This window comes from Rhipicephalus microplus, chromosome 7, assembly GCF_043290135.1.
Source record: "Rhipicephalus microplus isolate Deutch F79 chromosome 7, USDA_Rmic, whole genome shotgun sequence".
Lineage (NCBI taxonomy): Eukaryota > Metazoa > Arthropoda > Arachnida > Ixodida > Ixodidae > Rhipicephalus > Rhipicephalus microplus.
The window spans coordinates 132,719,143-132,732,737 of NC_134706.1; positions in this window are offsets into that span (position 1 = coordinate 132,719,143).

Here is a 13,595-nt window from a genome sequence, read left to right on the forward strand (position 1 = left end):
CAGTGAGTGGTTCTTGCGCCTGAATCTGGATGGTAAGTTCAGGGCTTGGCTGAGTATTCTCCGAGCTCCGCAGCTCTATACCGACCGTTGTGAGCGTGCTAAATGTGAGGTGGGCGTTGTGAGCGACGAAAGAGCCAAGTGACAAAAAACCAGGATGTAGCCAAATTGTGCTAGATGGAAAGTAAGCTGATCGCATGTGTGAAGACTGATTTTCACTCTTCGAGTCGTCATGGCGTTGTTCGGCAGTTTCCTCATGTGTCAGCTGGTCTACCATGAACAAGGCGTCCTTATGACACGAATAGTGACCGTTACGAGCCTTTGAAGAGCTGTGTCGTAGAAAACCAGCTCGTGGACCATGTATGCGAGACGAGGCATGAAAGGCATCAGTAGGGTGAGCGATGTCTCGTGTCGTATGTTGGTGCCATGACTTTGGAAATGCCGACTTTCGTGCATAAGGGAGCTGCGCTTGACGGTTGGGTTTTTCCCAATATACGCATGGCCTTCTGTAAGTAAACGCATGTGCCACTTCGTCTTGAGGCACTTGTCGATTCGCGCTGGACTTTCGAATGCTTGAGGACTGCTTAGAAAATTCACGATAGTGTGCAGTTGTCTCTAGATGGTTGGCAATGAGTAAGTCTTGGTCATAGTCATTAAAACGAGTAATCATCTCCTCTTTGATTTTTGGCCATGACTCTTCGTTCTCGAATATGTGAATTAGGGAAAATTTGAATGCCTCACCGGTGACGTAGTCACTGAAGTTCGTAACCATCTCCCGTTCCGACCAAGATGCAGCAATAGCGTGGAGTTCGAACAGGTTGAACCAGTCTTGTACGGGTCCATCGTCCGCTGATCCGGTGTACTTGGGGATGTCGAGGTCAGCCGATGGTTCTGTCATGGTGCTGGTCGTTGTCCTCCTAGGCGATGATTCGGTAGTCAATGTATGGTCAGGGCGTCTTCTGGGGAACTGCGTCGATGATGAGTGACTGATGAAGGGGCAGGCAGGTCTTCATCCTGTCGACTTGTGTGATGCTATATGATGAATGGGTGACGTGGCCTGGCTCATACTCCATGTTTATTCTATGCTCACTTCTTCCTCATCTACTTCTCCTAACCATCTTTGCCTTCTTACGTCACACACACACACACACACACACACACACACACACACATATATATATATATATATATATATATATATATATATATATATATATATATATATATAAAGGAGACAGCAGTGCCATCACTTCTACAATTAACCACAGTGCCTTCTGTTGCTTATAGGTTGAAGGTTACATGCGAAACGGTTACCACCAACAGCCTCTGTTGCTTATAAGTTGAAGGTTACATGGTGTTACGGACAGACGGCAGACAGCGGACATCGTGAGGTCTTATGGAGCTTCGCCCCTTAAAATCACCGCCATATCCACAATGCTCATAATGTTCGTGGAGCTCGCTCTGACGTTCATGGACCATTCTTGGTGAAAACATTATTTTAGCAAGCCTTGTCAAGGAGCTGGCGCATGATGTGTACGTCGAAGGCAGCGTTATTTGGCACGTTCCGCGGTCGGAACTGCATATTGTTGGCCACGTCGATCGGCACGTTAACTAACCAGTTCAGGTTATCTCCTTCACCTGATGCGCTGGCTGCTAATGTTGGCCAGGCAAGAGAATGCTGTAAATTTTCAAAAGAGCAACATAAATTGTATGTAATTAAGTGAATAATGTGGCATCTGCTATTTTTTCTACCATGAACCTTAGGTGCAGTTCACATAGCCACGTGGTCGAAACGGTCACAATTTCGGCAGGCTACTAGTTAAAGAGAAAACTTCATTGAGACGAATGGGCGCAGCAATAGAAATAGAAGCGTGCCTACTTGAGCTTGCAGGCACATTGTCAGAATAAAAAAAAAACAGCGTGAATAAGCAGTGACAATGAGGACCGAACCGCACAACCAACAACTGCGCTATTATTTCAGTGCAACAATATGCGCAATATTGATAGCAGATTTGCACAGGGCGAAGGAGAGGTTCTTCCCAGCGCATGTGAACATGCCACGGTTTGTCGTAATGGTTTGGAGGGCTTAACTGCTCATTCTACTCGTCTCCGTTGTTTGGCGGTCTTAAAGAATCTGTGAGCACGTCCACACTGTACGCGAACTTTACTCTAATAACGTTCAAAAGATCCTCGGCTGTTGAGAACCTCCCAAGCGGTAAATAAAGTCAGCTTTCAGACATGCGATATCAAATAATCCAGCGTGTTTCTGGTTGCTGCGGAAGATCTAGAGTTAACTAGACTGTTCGCGTCCCACGTCTAATAACTCAATAATCTTGAACAATCGTGATGCTTCCGAAAACATGGCGGAGTGGTCTGCGCCGATCGCTTAAAACAGCCTTCGCAAATACATAAAATTGTCTTGAGTGGCAGTATCAGGATTCAAATGATGCAGCATTTTGTTATTGTTTTAAGGAGCTTAGTTTAAAATAAAGGCAATCGTTGTTTTTTGCACAAATTCATATTGCGTGATGGTAAGTAAGTTTTGTTTGCGACGATAGTTGGCTGGCCATTGAGTAACTCACCGGTGTGTGTGAATACTACTCACGCTATGTCTGCTTTGTATTCGCCTAGCAGCAAGCTGGAAAAAGTAGTCGTGTAGAGTCTGAATGTCTCCCTACCGTGATGAGCGTGGTGAAACTAGCATGCTATTTTTTGGCATCACATGTGGTTGTCAACCGCAAAAAAGAACGTCATAAAAGCCGTAGTGAAAGGCCACTTGTGCTGGATGTGCCTCAGACACACTTGCTTGATGTCGTCGTTATCCATGAAGAAAGACCCAGGGTTTGCATGTATGTTGTTCACTACATGTACGTTGCCGTGACAGCTGTGGCAGTTTTGGAAATGCGGAAGTCCTTGTTGCTTGATGGTCGTTAAATATCCTTTATGGTGAAAGCTTGCTAGCAACAGAGGAACTCACAGGTGTTTGCGAGTGCTAGTCAGGTTGTCTTTGCTTTGTATTCGTCTAGAAGTTCGCTGAAACAAAAACGAAAAAAGCTTGTGCCCATCTACATCTTTCTACCCTGATAATGCTGATGGGAGTAGCACACAGTTTATGGTGTCGCATGTGCTTGGCGACCACAATTCCTAACCTTACAAATGACATAGCGAAATGCTGGATGTTGGGCTGACTGAGACTACGAGGCAGCTGTTTGATATGGCTGTTATCGATTGAGGAAGATGTACGGCTTGCATGTATGTTGCCTCTTACATGCATGCTGCTATGACATCTGTGGAAGTTCCTGAAATCCAGGCAGTGTATCTCTGTAGGTTCAAATGAATTGCCATTTTATTTTGAACTCGGTAACTGCAAATGAAAATAGCTTAAATCTGTCCCACTAAGCATAGAAAATACAGCCTGAGACTCCAGGTAGCTTATAGATACGTAGATCATTTCTTCCTGAGCAATCTCAAGAAAGGTCATGAGCATTTAGAAAAAGAAATAATTCTCAATTACGCCTTCACAGTCCTATGAATGTTTGAAGCCGCTGTGCACTCTTGCCGAACTGAACAACAAAGTCTCTGGAAACGTAAAAGTGCAGCTACTATGTGGAACGCTGCAATATTCAGTTCAGCACAGCCAAAGTGTGAGCCACTTGTGTGTGCTTCACAAATTGTTTTGGTTTTTGCACCCCTAAACAAAGCCTGTCATTGTTTTCCAAGTGATTAGGAATTGAAAGTGGCAGTAGTCACTTACTACGTGAACACGCATGCATGCTACAACGACGAAATAATTGCACACCGTTTCACTGTCACTTGATTCGGTGTAGCCTAAAGTGCTTACAGCATATCCCTCAAGCATACCAGAGGTCCGCGTTAGGCAAATAACGATAGTTATGATGAATGTCAGAGCTTGACGATAGAAATTGTGGTCAGCGTACGTGGGCGGTGCGTAATGCATAAATATTTCTATCGCTTTGTCACATGGTAAAATGCATAAGCTGCAGGCATAGAGCAAGACGTTGAAGTACATGAAGCCATCGAGCAGATGCACAATGACTACATCACATATTTACTTTACACCACTTTTGCCACAAGCCTTGGGGTTGTCTATCGGTAGTTTATTTAGGAACTTTCTTGATGAAATCTGCATTTTTCTTAGACAACGTTTTTGTACTTGTTGTACTACATCAGCCTTTTGTGAACTTTTGTGAACTCAAAAACAAGAAAGAAAGCCACCACTTCATGCAAAATATACGTCATATATGCCACATAGAAGTCAACAATAAGCTCCTCATTTGCTTCTAGGAGGTTTAAAAATGGGTGTGCCGCGTATATCTACGTTATTTTAGTTAAATGATAGCAGTGAACATTCACAATAAACGTACACCTCGACTCATGCTGCGTTGCAAAAGTACGAAGACGAGCAGCAACCGCATAAATATTGACAAAGCAACCGTAAAAAGTAAGCCGAATGGAAAGTGGCTGCAAAAGGACTGTTGCATTCCAGTTCACGCTCACGGCTATCTGTAAATACAAATCCATGAATTTACGTCAGGCATGAAAACAGACGAGCAATGTTTTAAAACTTCGACGTTCTCTGTTGCATATGTCACAAGAGCGCCGTTACAGTAGGTCGTTAATTACTTTAGAACTTGTATGGTGTTGTTCATCAGTAAGACTTGACGTGACGGCTGCGCGTATTTAAGGTCAGCCTTTTTTAGAAGATAAGACACTTGAGTGTCTGCTACGGGCAGTATCACATTTTGGAGTTGCAATGTAATCTATTCAATTTTTGTAATGTATGAACCCAGAATCTCGAGTTCCATCTGAAGAAAAGTTACGAAAGATTTGAAACGGCATCTTTTTCTCGTCTTTCCTACAATACGCTTTAGTAGCTCCCATTTATTTGGTTCTAAAATAATTTTGATGTATAAACGGCTCCCGAGCCGAGTATATGTATAGACCTCTTGCAAAGACTGCATCGTTGTCATCCGCACACAATTCAAGAAGTTCTGCTGGCAGAGAAAATCTGACATTTTACATCAATAGAACCATCTCTCATCTGAGTTGGTTTAGACAATTTTCAGGATTCGTAGAACAGTGACACATTAGTTTTAGTGCGGCAGTCTTTCAGTGATATGGAAAATTCGAAGCCACAGCAGTGAAGTAGGCATGTAGAGTCAGTGAAGGTGATCATATTAACTTCTATCTATTGATAGGCAGTTACTCGACCCGAAAAGCAAGGGTATGAGACCTACATTGCCCTAAATACTAGATAAAAGCTTGTGGTTCCTGTCTCGCTATTCATTAGGATTGCTACTATCGTTAAAGTGATATAGAGTGGCTGCACCCATTATGTAATACAGGAACTGAGGCAGTGTCAAGAGGCTGGACATATATTCTAATAAATAGTCATTTCTCAAATTCACTAAAAGAATAAAGATTGATGATTCGCCAAGGCGCTCTTTCAAACACTCAATGACACAACATCTATGCCCTCGTTATCAAGGCAGATAGGCTGGTGAACAAAGTAGGTTCTTTGTTAAATAAAGTCGAGTCTGCAGATAAACATTTTTGTGCGAGGCCCAACGCACGTCCCTCCGGGTCTCCTCGGTGTTCTAGATACATGTCTTCTTGATGGCGACTAATTGAAAAAGCTCTCGCTTGAAAAGTCTACACATCTCCGCCTTTTTCTGCGATTACCTAAGGCTGCGTACGTTCAAAGTAGCAAAGTCGCTCAGACTGCGTCATGGTGACTAGCTGCTCTCGCGCTTATTCCCCCACGTTAGTAGTGCAAGAATAGAGCGGTTACAAACTTTTGAATTACCTTGAGGTCTCTAAAATATGATCACGGACAACTTTCCTTGTGCATGGATGTTCGGTGACAAGGAACGCGTCTGTTGAGTCACTGTATCACTCTCGTTGCCTGATTCCGAGCTTTACTACAACGGAAGCTTAGGTATTGCAGTATCAACCGCACCCCGCATATCTTTTAAGAGCACGCGGTGATGAAAACACTGCTGTGAGGTGCGTCACAAGTAGTTGGAGCCTCTTTGAGTGACTTTGTTCGAAGGCACATTTCCATGTATTAGAGGCTGTTTGCATCTCATCGCCATTTGATTCTCTCGCACCTTCAAAATGTTTTTTTGCTGAAGTCAGTAGAACCTGCGATTGAAAGTGTTTCCTGCAGTATCTAGAAAGGATGAGAAATTCAACACAGACTTTTTTAGGCTATAAAAATTGTTCTCGCAATCACTATTGAAGCTTTTAGTATAGGCCAAGACGAAAGCCTCCATATTTCGCTGACTATAAAGCAGGACGGGGAGACAATGGAATGACAGTTGGAAGAAGATTTGATGTAGCTCAGGCAAAAAGGTTCAGAGTCAGTGTAGTGTAGGCAGAAACTCGGGCATGTGTCCAAAAACGGAATTCGGTAAGCCACCCCGTTTTTCACTCAAAGAGTACAGCGTATGTGAGGGAAACTAAATATTTAGAGGGACAGAGTGATGGAAAGCATGTTGAAGCCTAGAGTGAGAGAGTGTAAAGAAAAGTAAAATCAGGGGTGCTCAGGTAAGGACTCGGGAAAAAAGACGCCAAGGGTTAACCAAGAGCTCGTGATTGGCGATGCGGAAAAGAAAAAAAGAAGGGAAAAAGATGAAAATTAATACGATAAACGCGGGATTTGAACTGGAGGACCTTCTTTTAGAGCAAGTGTGTGAACCAACCAGGCACAATAGCTAATTATGCATTCCGGAGAGCCATATTATTGGGGCCAATAGAATAGGAAACGATAGAAGGAAAATAAAAGTTGACAGATCTCACCTACCGTAGCAAACAATGATATGTGAAGCACGCATGAAGATGGTTGCTATGTCATTGAAAAAAAATCGGCAGACCCCACGTACCTGAAAACCAACTCTATGCGAGGCACGCGGAGAGGAAGTGACCTTGTTGCACTCTTTTATTGAGTAACACGTTAGGAATTTACGCTAAATACATTGTAACAGGGAGCATTTAATAAGTAAACGCCGGGTGGGCTAACACTGCACACAATATGCAAGGATACAGGACAAGAGGGCAGTTCAGACACAGCCCCACAACAACATCGTCGTCTTCATTTCGTCTACGTCGTTTCTGCACCCGTGCCTGAGGCGCATTTCTATACCCGTGATATTACCCCGTGCGGCAAAGCACTGTCCCGGTGCCTGCTGCTATTAGACGGACTGGTCACTGTGATAGGGCTTCAGGCGAGGTACATGCACAATGTCACTTCTGCATGTAACAGTGGGGTTCGAAGTAGGAGAAATTTCATAGATGACAGGTGTGACTTGGCGCAGATCTCGGTAAGGCCCAACGTATTGCGATAAATGTTTCTCGCAAAGGCCGACATGACGGGATGGCAACCACAGTAGCATGAGAGAGCCCGCAGAAAAATTAACATCCCTATGTCGGCTGTTGTAGAGTGACTTCTTTGCTCTCTGGGACGATGAGAACCTGGTGCGGGCTACTGTACATGCGATCAGAGCACGGGGGATGGTATCTTGTGCGTACAAAGTGCTGGAAGGAAGGTCATGCACAAGCAGGGTATCAAAAGGTAGTAAGGGATCACGGCCAAAGAGAAGATGAAATGGTGAGTAGCCGGCAGTTTTATGACGGGACGAGTTGTAGGCGAAGGTTACGAACAAAACGGCAGTATCCCCATCTGTGTGGTCGTCAGAAACATACATAGCAAGCATGTCTGTCAGTGTGCGGTTGAGGCGCTCAGTAAGTGCGTTGGTCTGAGGATGGTAAGAAATCGTAATGTTGTGCCGCGTAGCACAGAATCTAAGGAGGTCGTCAACCACACGAGACAGGAAGCAGCGGCCACGGTCCGTGAGTAGGTGAGAAGGAGCGCCATGCTGAAGAATGATGTCATAGAGTAGGAAATCTGAGACGTCCGTTGCGCAGCTGGTCGGTAGCGCTCGAGTAATTGCATATTGAGTTGCATAATCTGTAGCTACTGCTATCCATTTGTTTTCCGTTGCCGATGTTGAAAAGGAACCAAACAAATCCAAACCTACATGATGAAACGGCTCGGCCGGGACTTCAATAGGTTGAAGGTGACTGAAAGGGAGAGACGTAAGCTTCTTCCGACGCTGGCACAGGTCACACGCTGCAACGTAGCGGCGAAGGGAGCAATAAAGTCCCTTCCAGAATACCTGACGGCGCACGCGTTCAAAGGTTTTGGAGACACCTAAATGTCCGACAGTTGGGGCGTTGTGAAGTTCTTGCAAGATGTCCTTTAGCAGATGACGTGGGACGACGAGCAAAAGTTCCGGGCCATCAGGCTGTAAGTTGCGGCGGTACAAAACGTTGTCTTGAAGAACAAACTGGCTCATTGAAGGGTCTTTATGGGCGGATTGAAGACGGTCAATCATCGATAGCAGCGATGGATCTCGGCGTTGTTCGTCGGCTATTAGCAGAAAATCTGTAATGGCTAGGATATTGGCATCATCTTCTAACTCAGAGGAGTCAGGTGAATCAACAGGGCGTCGAGATAAGCAGTCGGCATCGCTGTGAAGCTTGCCAGACTTATACACTACAGAGAACGTGCACTCCTGCAATCGCAATGCCTATCGCCCGAGTCTTCCTGTGGGATCCTTAAGGGTTGACAGCCAGCAGAGCGCAAGGTGGTCTGTGATGACTGCGAACGTGCGTCCATATAGGTACGGACGAAGTATTGCGATAGCCCAGATGAGAGCCAGGTACTCTCGCTCAGTAATTTATTAGTTCCTTTCCGACTGAGAAAGTAGGCGGCTGGCGTACGCTATGACACGGTTTGTGGCGTTCTGCATTTGTGCGAGTATTGCCCCTATGCCATGGCCACTGGCATAGGGGCAATACGCGTCGGAGATAGGGGCGTCGGAGCATCAGGGCAATACGCGTCGGGAAATACGTTTCGGGGCAATATGCGTCGAAGGGAGCTACGCGTCGGTGCGTAGCTCCTTTCGAGTGGCTGGGTCAAAATGAGCCAACACAGGTAGAAATGTTAGCGCAGAAATCAACGACGCGAAAGAATGTTCTTGGTCTTCGCGCCAGGAAAAAGACATGTTCTTTTTAAGGAGATCTGTGAGGGGCCGAGTAATTTCCACGAAGTTGCTGACAAAGTGATGGAAATATGAACAGAGTCCCAAAAAGCTGTGGACTTCTTGCGTGGAACTTGGGACTGGAAACTCGCGCACCGCGCAGACTTTATCAGTGTCGGGTCGTACACCAGCAGCGTCAACAAGGTGGCAAAGTAGCTTCATCTGATGGTGCCCAAAGGTGCACTTAGACGCGTTAGGCTGGAGGCCAGCACAGCGAAAAACGTCAAGGATGGCCGACAGACGTGGAAGATGGCTTTCGAAGGTTGGCTAGAACACGATGACGTCGCCTAGATAGCACAGGCACGTCTGCCATTTGAAACCGCGAAGGAGGGAGTCCATCATGCGTTCAAAAGTTGCTGGGGCATTGCACAACCCAAAAGACATGACTTTAAATTGATAAAGCCCGTCGGGTGTTATGAATGCCGTCTTCTCGCGGTCGCGGTCATCGACTGAAATTTGCCAATATCCACTTCGTAGGTCCAGGGAAGAGAAATACTTGGCACCATGAAGGCAGCCAAGCGCATCATCAATTTGAGGTAGAGGATAGAAATCCTTCTTGGTTATTCGATTTAAATGGTGATAGTCGACGCAGAACCGCCAGGATTTGTCCTTCTTTTTAACAAACACAACAGGTGAAGCCCAAGGACTGGTTGAAGGCTCTATGACGTCTTTGTCGAGCATTTTCTCTACCTCCTTCTAGATTATTTGGCGCTCTGAATGAGACACACGGTAAGGACGTTTATGAAGGGGACTGGCGTGGCCAGTGTTGATGCAGTGGGCTACAACGCTCGTGCGGCCAAAGGGACGGTCGTCAATATAAAAAATATCGATGTACAAAAAGAGAAGACCACGGAGCGCTTCAACTTGGGACGGCGACAGGTCGTTTGATATCATTTTGTCTAAGAAAGCTCTATTCTGTGCGGTTGCGACAGGTTTGACTACGGTCTTGATGTCAGGAGTGAGAGATGAAATTGTACATTACTCCAGACTGGAAAGTTCCGCCAAGGCGATACCTTGAGGAATAACCTGGGTCGACCCGGAGAAGTTGAGGACAGGGAAGAGCGTCTTGTTGTCGCTAACCTTCACTATGGTATGAGGAATTATGATGTTCCGGGAAAGGGTCAGGTCAATTAGTGGGGCTGCCAAGTAGTCGCCATCAGGAACAGGGGGGAACGGCGACATAGAATGGTGCACAGCGGCCTGAGGCGGTAATCTTAGACACTCAGCGAACCGTAGCCGTGTGCGAGCTGCAGGAGGGACATCAGAGTACAAAGGTAACTCTAGCTGAAAAGTTCCCGTTGAACAATCAATGCGGGCGGAATGCACGGTCAAGAAGTCAATGCCGAGAATCACGTCGTGCGGGCAAGCGTCTAGAACAGCGAAGAGGACTGAAGTGTGAAGGCCGGCAAGAGTGACGCGGGCAGGGTACATACCAAGAACTGATGTTCGGCTGCCGTCGGCTACTCGCACAGTCGAAAACATGGCAGGGTAAGAACGTTTTTCAGGCGGGATCGAAGACATGGCAGGGGTAAGAACGTATTGCAGGTGGGATCAAAGACGTGAACTCATAACGGATATGTGAGCACCAGTGTCTATTAGAGCTGTAACGTTCAGGCCATCAATAATAACACCAAGTAAATTTCATCTGGAATTAGTGCTCAGTAGAGGTTTTTCGGTCCGAGTTGTCAATGCAGCGCCACCTACAGGAGCTGCATCTGTTAGTTTCCCGAGAACTGCCCAGAATACGCCAGTGACAAGGAGCGACGGTGTTGATAGGAGTGGGGCTGGCGACGCTGAGGCAACGGCGAGCGGCTAGGCCGGGTTCCTTGGGCGACGACATCGGCGTAGAAAGGTTTGGAGCGTTGTGTAGAATGGCTAGGTGGTAGGTCCTGAATGTGGTCATCGGAAAAGCAAGGTGGTGAATACTGTCCACGATTCAGTCGGTGGTCGTCTAGAAAACGTTGCCGGAAATGCCATCTGTTGCTGCAGTGGCGGGAAATGTGGCCAACGCGATAGCAAGAGAAGCATATCGGTCGATCATCTTGTGTGCGCCACTCAGCTAGATTTCGGTAGCGTGATGAGAACCGCGGGACAGACGCGGCAGCAGCAACAAGTAAGGCGGCGTGGTAATGAGCGTTAGGATTTCTGAGCTGCAGTGTGTGGCTGGAGTTTTGGGGAACTAAGACGCCCATGTTGGCAAACTCTTGTCGCACAACAGCCTGAATAAGTGATATTGGGGCCGAGTTGTCAAGCACAGGGGGTTGATAAGCGGAAGGAGCCATGGCTTCCTGCTCCTGGCGGACAATTCTTGTGATGTTTGGAGGATTCACGAATGAACATGGCGCCACAGGATCCTCGCAGGAAGTTGCAGCGGTATTCGGGAGTCAGGAAAAACGTTGCTCTATTCTCCTGCTTATGGCTTGTTCGAACCGCCAACATTCACTGACGATTGAGTCAATGGTGGTAGAGTTCTTGCATATCAGAATGTTGAAGGCATCGTCGGCTATGCCTTTCAACACATTGCTGACCTTGTCTAGTTCGGTCATGTCTTTGTCGGCCTTCCGACACAATGCGAGCACCTCTTGGATATAGGTGACGTACGACTCGGTAAAAGATTGAACTCGTGACGCAAGTTCCTGCATGGCTGCCATTTGTCGAGAGAGAGAGAACAACTTTATTTATAAAAAATAAAAGAACACCAGTCCGGGTCCACCAAAAAGAACTATCCATCAGACAGGCCTAGAAGTCGCAAATGCTGGAGCAGTGTCTTCATGATGTCCGGGGAGTAGTCCACCAGCCACTCCTCCAGGGTCACAGGTCTTAGATTTATAGGTATGTGCTTGAGGCTCTCGCCCAAGGCTGCGCGACCACCCAGATAATCCCACAGAACGTGAGCATTATCCGGGAAGCCACCACATGCCATGCAAGCAGAAGACCCATCTTTTCCTTGTATGTAGTGTTGAATGTGTGGTGTCATTAAAGAGTGAGTAAGGGCACGCCTTATCAGGGATGCCTCACGTCTCGTCATGAAATGAGGAGGATTGGGATAAACCCTGTGATTGTTGCACATCTCATCTAATCATTCGCGCCTCTCTATACGTGCCATTGCAAGTAATTCGGTGCATTTCAGTGAATCCGGCCACCACAGAGGAGGGCCTGGGAGATTTACGCAGGACATGGCGTGTGCCACTTCATTCCCTCTGATCCCCGATTGACCAGGTGTCCACTGTATACGAACACGTAACGAAGGGTGGTCAGCCAAGTCTTTCGTTAGTTTGTTGTAATGCGCGTCTGGAATGTCACCTGTCAAGAGGGCTCGACGGGCAGCTTGGCTATCTGTGCGTATCAGTAAATTAAGGGCATTTGGATTGGGCATGGAGGCTGCTTCTACTAAGGCCGTGATTTCTGCAATGCATTGCGTACTGATGTTGTAATAGAAGCCCCATGACAGTGGTAGTCCATCGGAAGCTATTCCCATTCGAAAGTCCTCGCCGGTATGAGACGGATATGCATCCGTGTACAAGATCCACTCTCCAGTAGTTTCTTGGAGATGATGTACTCGTGATTTACGCCGTCCCATTTGGTTATCTCGATCCATGTACCGCGGAACTGGTTCGATGGTGATGTGGTCGAGCGTCACCCAAGGGGGCCAGGTTGCTTCAAATGCGACAGGTGCAGATATGTCGAAGCCTAATTCACGAAGCATGGCATATTCGTGTGCGGAATGTTTGAGGCGCGTGAATTGTGCTTCACGGTGAGTATGGGCCAACTCGTCGAGGTTTGGTAGGATCGCAGTTCCTTGAACGATATCAGACTTTGCATATAGAGGGGTACCCAGTATCGTGTGAGAAATCTGACGAAGCAGTGTCTCGAGCTTCGATTTTTGGGTCTTGGTGATGTCAATATATGGATATTAATCATGACGCGGGAAATGGTTAAAGCTAGGGTCATGCGCGTGAGTTGGTGTTCTTTGATGCCTCTGAACTTTTGTGTTGTGCGTTTCAAATGACGGTGTACTTGCTGCAATTGTTGTATTTTATGTCGGAGCCACTCCTTTGACTTGCCGTCATCTAGCAACCAGAAGCCTAGGACTTTGATGCAGGGCTTCCTGGGAATAGGGTCATTCTGTATGGAGAGTGTAACGAGTTGGCGGTCTTGCTGAGCGTCTGGAAAGTTCCCATTTGTAACGACGATAAACTCAGATTTGGCACTGGAAAGAGTGAGCCCTTTTTCTGCAAGGTATCTAGAAGTCGTGTCAATGGCCAATTGTAGCGTGTGTTGTATTTCTGATGGGGAACTCCTTCCGGCCCAAAGGGTGTTGTCATCCGCATATATTGTAAACTGAAGGTCTTCTATAGATCTCAGTTCCCACGTCAGACCATCGAGATTGAGGAAAAAGAGTGTCGGTGACAGAATTGATCCTTGCGGAACGCCTAGTTGGAGGTACCACGTGCGCGCTTTGGCTTCGTTTAC